Source organism: Aplysia californica, unplaced genomic scaffold (genome assembly GCF_000002075.1).
Source record: "Aplysia californica isolate F4 #8 unplaced genomic scaffold, AplCal3.0 scaffold00672, whole genome shotgun sequence".
In the NCBI taxonomy this organism is placed as follows: domain Eukaryota; kingdom Metazoa; phylum Mollusca; class Gastropoda; order Aplysiida; family Aplysiidae; genus Aplysia; species Aplysia californica.
Genome location: NW_004797942.1, coordinates 163,208 through 169,197, shown reverse-complemented (window position 1 = coordinate 169,197; position 5,990 = coordinate 163,208).

Here is a 5,990-nt window from a genome sequence, read left to right as displayed (position 1 = left end):
CTTTTTTTTTTTTCTCTTTCACTCTTTCTTCTGTCCCCCTCTCTGTCCTGCCCCTTCTCCCTTCAAGCCGGCCCCTCTCTCTCTCTCTCTCTCTCTCTCTCTCTCTCTGTCCCCCTCTCTGTCCCTGCCCCTCTCCCTCCATGCCCCCCCCCTCTCTCTCTCTCTCTCTCTATCTATCTCTCTCTCTCTCTATCTATCTCTCTCTCTCTCTCTCTTTGTTTCTTGCTGTCTTTCTCCCTCTATCTGTCACCCCTTTCTCTTACTGAACTATGTCACACTGCTCTTATCTCACGTATTATTATCTCTTTGATATTCGTATTTCTCTCTCTGATTTATCACCATTCTTGTCCAGTTTAATATTCAGTCTCAGTAAAAAAAATGTCTTCTCTTTTCAGGCTCAACCGACGAATACCCCAAAATGTATCCACAGAAGAGGACACCATGGTCCTTTTTTTGAATATGGAGAAGACTGTTTCTTTTCTGAAGTTGACGGAAATCAAAACGTGACAGATGTGTAGATAGATGTCTTCAATTATCTCATGAACAAAGTCAGTTCTGTCATGTGAAGGAAATAACACACTGCAAGAATGCTACTTAAGAAAATGTGTTCGTCACCACTCGCTCGGACTTTTTGTCGTGTTGCTGTGGTCTTCCTCGTCATCTATATCCCTGCGGAGTGTGTAACAACCTTCAAGGTCGGTGTGATGTTGAACGGTGACTTAAGCCTACCCTACAGCGTGCAGAGGACTGGTCCTGCAGTGGACATCGCTCTGAAGGAGGTGAATTCCGAGATGCTCAACAGTTCGTATGAGCTGGTCAAAGTGATGAGAGTATACGACAATATCTGTGACGCCCGGTTCGCTTCAGGTGAGTGTAGGAGGGGTTCGGAGGATAGATAAGACATTGTTCCTGATGCCTGCATCGATAATCAACTGAAAAGGGGGGGGGGAGAAGGAAAGAAAAAGTGTATAGAGTAGTAACTGGAGGGACTTTATAGAATATTATGGAATGAGGGTGAGGGAGAGAGAGAGAGAGAGAGAGAGAGAGAGAGAGAGAGAGAGAGAGAGAGAGACAGACAGACAGACAGACAGACAGACAGACAGACAGACAGACAGACAGAGAGAGAGAGAGAGAGAGAGAGAGAGAGAGAGAGAGTTATTTTTTGTTTTTTGTTTTTGTAAAGTGTTTTACGACGCTCCCAACTGCATAAGGTCATATGAGCGCGTGGGACACACCTACTATTTTCAGTTGGTAGGAAATTTTGAATTTTGCCCGGGTGGCGGCCGAAGCCTACTCTTATCGATTTTAGACCACCAAGGGATCTTTAACGTGCGCAACTTGCACACCGGCCCTCCGAGATTTTTCGCCCTTGTCCGAGAAGGCTAGGTGTAGATCTTTCCTACCAGAAGATCAGGGGTGTGGCTGAAAGACAGCAGTAAGAAGAAGCGAAGGAGTAGCAGTAAAAAGGCTGCAGAAAAAATCATGAGCCCAGAGGAAGGAGCAAAGGAGGTGAGGGGGTGGGGCAGAAAGAGGAGACGAAAGCAGACGACAGAACATTGCTAGAGAGCAGAAAATGAGGTGAAAGGAGACACATTTAGAGAAGAAAATTTTTCGGTCGCTACCCGGATTCGAACCCGGGACCTTTTGAATGAGAGGCCAATACCTTAACCTCTTGGCCACGAGAGCCCCCTTCTATGCATCGTTTTCCTTCCTTTTGTACTATTTTGGCTATCAGGGCTTTTTCTATTAGAAGATGGCAGGAGCACTGCTTCATTTCACCAGGACTGCAAGCAAGACAATGTCAGTGCTAAAAGAATTTGTTTCGAAAAGCACCAAAATGTCAGATCAACTTCCACTCATCAACTTATCTTAAACGACATCTTCGCCACGACTTTGTCGTATTTGTGCCGTCTTAACTGTGTTCCTCTTTTTTGTGGTTTTGTTGCTGCTATAGAGGTTATTGGTGGTGGCGGTACTAACAATGCCACTGTTGTGGTCTCTGTCTTGTTTTGTTTTGTTACTTCCGTTGTTGTTGATGTTGTTGCTGTTGCTCTTGTTGTTACCTATTAGTGACTGTTATTTTTGCGTGTGTGCGCGCGCGCGGGTGTGTGTGTGTGTGTGTGTGTGTGTGCGCGTACGTGTGTGTTTATGTGTGTGTGTGTATGTGTGTGTGTGTGTGTGTGTGTGTGTGTGTGTGTGTGTGTGCGCGTACGTGTGTGTTTATGTGTGTGTGTATGTGTGTGTGTGTGTGTGTGTATGTGTGCATCATAGTTCCTGGTGTTGTTGTTGTAGAATTTGGTTGTGATTGCTGTTGTTACTGCTACTCTTGTTACCTTATATTTAACGTTTGCGAACATTGCTGTTGCTTCTACTACTGCCGCTGCTGCGCTCATTTGTTATTTTTGCTGTGGATGGTTATCTCTATTGCCATTGCTAGTGTTGTTCCTGTAAAAAAATGGGTTGCTGCTTGCATATTAGAGCCAAGAAAAAGGAATATAATATGCAATGAAAAAATGAGGAATGGCGGCGGGGGAGAGGGTGGGGGTTAAATAATAGTCGATAGCTTGTTTCTGTTAGATTTTCACATCAACCAACTAAAAGAGAAAGGGAATGGAAGGGCTCAAAAACGAATAATAAAACGATACAACCCTGTAAGCAAATGGTTTATTGATGACTTCAATCAGCCGATCATTGTATACTCAGGCACAAGCACAGTTTATGGCCTACGAGTTTCCCCTTTTTATGAGTCTTCCACCTCTTTCACCTCTAGACAGGTGCATTCCCGTGAAAACGACCCAAATGTCAATGGGCCGGGTTTCCCCCAACAGCTTAATATGTATGAAAAAGTTACCAGAGGGCCAAAATAAAGTTTGTGTCAAACATGGATGCTTATCATTTTCAAATCATAACTGCAAAGCAGGAAACACGGTACAATTTGACTTACTGCTATTTTAAGAACAATCGACACTGAAGCATTCGACATGGCTAAATATAGAACTTTTTAAAAAATACAACTGAAACCGTAACTTCCTTTTTGCTCTTTGTATATCTTCTTACCTTGTCTCACCAATCTGTTATTCCTCTAAAACAGAGGAGCAAACTACACTAAGGCACCCGCCAACCACCCACTCTTTCGGTTTGTTTCTTTAAAATTACAATATTCTTTTCTCTCCAAACGTTGAACCAAGCATGCATGGCTGCATATAAAATGGGACATCCCCTTTTAGTCGTGTATGATTTGCTGGCTTAATAATCATAATCCTTCAGGTATTTTTTCCCCTGTGAAGAAATATAAGTGGCCCTTTTTTCCGACCTTATTAAATCGCTTTATCTGAATTCGCTCAGAATTATTTGTATCTTTATTGATGCTTTCGTCGATTGCACATTTTTAGTTATTTAAAAAGTGTGACCTCTCCCTCCTGGGTGTTTACAATTCGTTTCGCACATAATCACAATTCCTATTTGTAGCACTTTTTTTTTTCTTTAAAAAAAAAAAAAACTTAAGTTTAAGCATTAATTTTTGTTGAGTACGTTTCTAAAGCCATTCAAACCGCGTGGCTTCGCCTCTAGGGTGTTTATAATGCGTTTTGATTTTTTTAATAAAGCCAATGTTAACTTCTCTCCCCCAAGGAAGTTTTATAACTGGCAAGTATACTTTTTTTGGGTGGTTTTGTTTAGTTTTCATCCGATTCTGTTCTGAGCGTCTCATTAAATGTGTACTCTCCGTACTTCTTAGGAGGTTTACAAGTGTGACGTCCGCTTTACTCTTTCCACATGCAATTATTTTGTCATCTATGTGCAATATGTAGACTAGTGGTGCAGTTTATTAAAAGTTGGCCTCAACATCCTACTCGTGTTTTGAAAAGATTGTCCCTAATATAATTTAGCTGACAGCATTTCTGAGAGGTCTATTAATCCAGATTTTCGCGAGAGTGACGCGAAAGGCAGTCAGTCTCACACCTAAGGGTGTGCAACATGTTTTGCTTTAAGATTACTGGAAGTGCAGTACCCCCCCCCCACCGCCCCCGTCATCCTCACACACATACTCACGCACACACACAGCATCCACATCCACCTCCACACAGCACCAACATACACACATACACACACACACACATTCTCTCTCTCTCACACACACACACATACACACTGACACATTCACACAAAATGTGATGTTCTCTTGTGTATCACAATATTCCAAATAAAAAAGTAACGAGGCTTTCACGGTTTTTAGGTAGTCTAGCTGAAAGCTCAATAGTGATTTCTCGAAATTGTATAATCAGATTTCAGGCGCAAAAAAACATACCCTTTAATTTGTTTCAACATGAAAATTCCTTCGTAATGTGTGCCCATTGCGACATGATATGCACCCCCCCCCCTCATTTTCTTTCTTTCTAACCCACTTTTTGTTCCTTTCTGAAAACTTCCGAAACAAAGGCTCAACTCGTATTAGTATAATATAGAATACGATCTTGACCAATTTACTAGAATGCTGATGTCTGAGTTTTATTGCTGAGGGACGACTGAACAATACTTCTAGTCCTCACAAACTCTGGATTTTGGCATTACATTGAATTAGCGAGTTTGGTTAATATCAAAGAGTCTACATAACAAGAGGGGTCACTCCTCTCTTTGAGCCAATTAAAAAAATGTCCTCAAAATTAGGTGGCGCCCTCTTCGCAAATGCGCACCTTTTGGGAACAGAGTTACCTTACTTGTGTAAAAAAAATCAAAGTGAAACTAGCAAGTTTTTTAATAAATTTCGGAAGAACGCTTTTTTAAAATGATTACGCTGACAAAAAACCTCTTCCGGAGGAAAGGGTGATTGTTTTCTTCGTTTAATTTGACTTTAGAATGAAAGGCGAGAGGTCATTAAAATTTTAAAACACCCTAAAACTCCGCACTGAACAAACCCGAACTGCTGATGAACAGCAGTCGATCTGCGAACACAAGGAGGTGCTAGTCCTATTCTTCTTCTGGAAAAACGAAAGAGAGCTTCGAAACAGACTGCAGCGTCATCTGAAGCAAAGAGCGGACTTCCGGAAGACACTTTTTTGGCTGAGTGGACCATCTTGTTATGTACTCTCTTTGTTAATATAAACTATTGGAAATACGATATTTCTGACACTGTAATAGCGAGTCGGGTTTTCTCTCCCTATATATCATTGATGCTGGTACCGTATGTCATGTAGTTGGTATCGTCTAAGGATGGGTAGTTTTTAGCTCAGTATCGAACGTCCATCTTACACATCTAGAACTTCGTTACATTTTCATTAGCGTGTTTAAATATGTATGTTTTCAAGTCAAACATTTGGCTTGTTTTGTTGGTGTTGCCACAAGACATGTCAAAATAAGGGCCTGGCTAAAAAAATAACCACAACTACTTTTAAGATTACTATTTTTTCATGCTCTACTCTGGGGCTGCTTTGCTATTCCAGTTTAAGACAATCTTTTGTTTGGTGAACAATAGAGGTAAAATCGTTCGTTGTTACCATGTCCGCCAGCTGAATTGCTTTCCATAAAGCACATTACTGTTTGTTTCACATAGAATGTTTTAACAACCTCTCTACATCCGTTCCGTATACAATAGATGGATGACGGCTAATCTTAAGTCATTTCCAGCTTTTTCTACGCTAAGTATTCCGTCTTAGAAATAACATATTAGTATTTTCTTACCGTGTTGTCGTTGTCGTTGTTGTTGTTGTTGTTGATGATGATGTGTTGTTGTTGTTGTTGTTGTTGTTGTTGTTGTTGTTGTTGTTGTTGTTGTTGTTGTTGTTTTTTATTCGTTTTCTGGGTTGTTGTTTTTTTCTAGAATTCGACAGTACTTTAAATATCACACAGTAACGTTGCACGTTGCGCACAAACATAAATAAAATCTAACACTGAACCCTATTTACTAATATTACATTTTTGTACATTATTACATTTACCGACTGTCGTTGTACAGTAAATCTACTTGAAAAATAGTCTAATGTAGATTTTGTTCC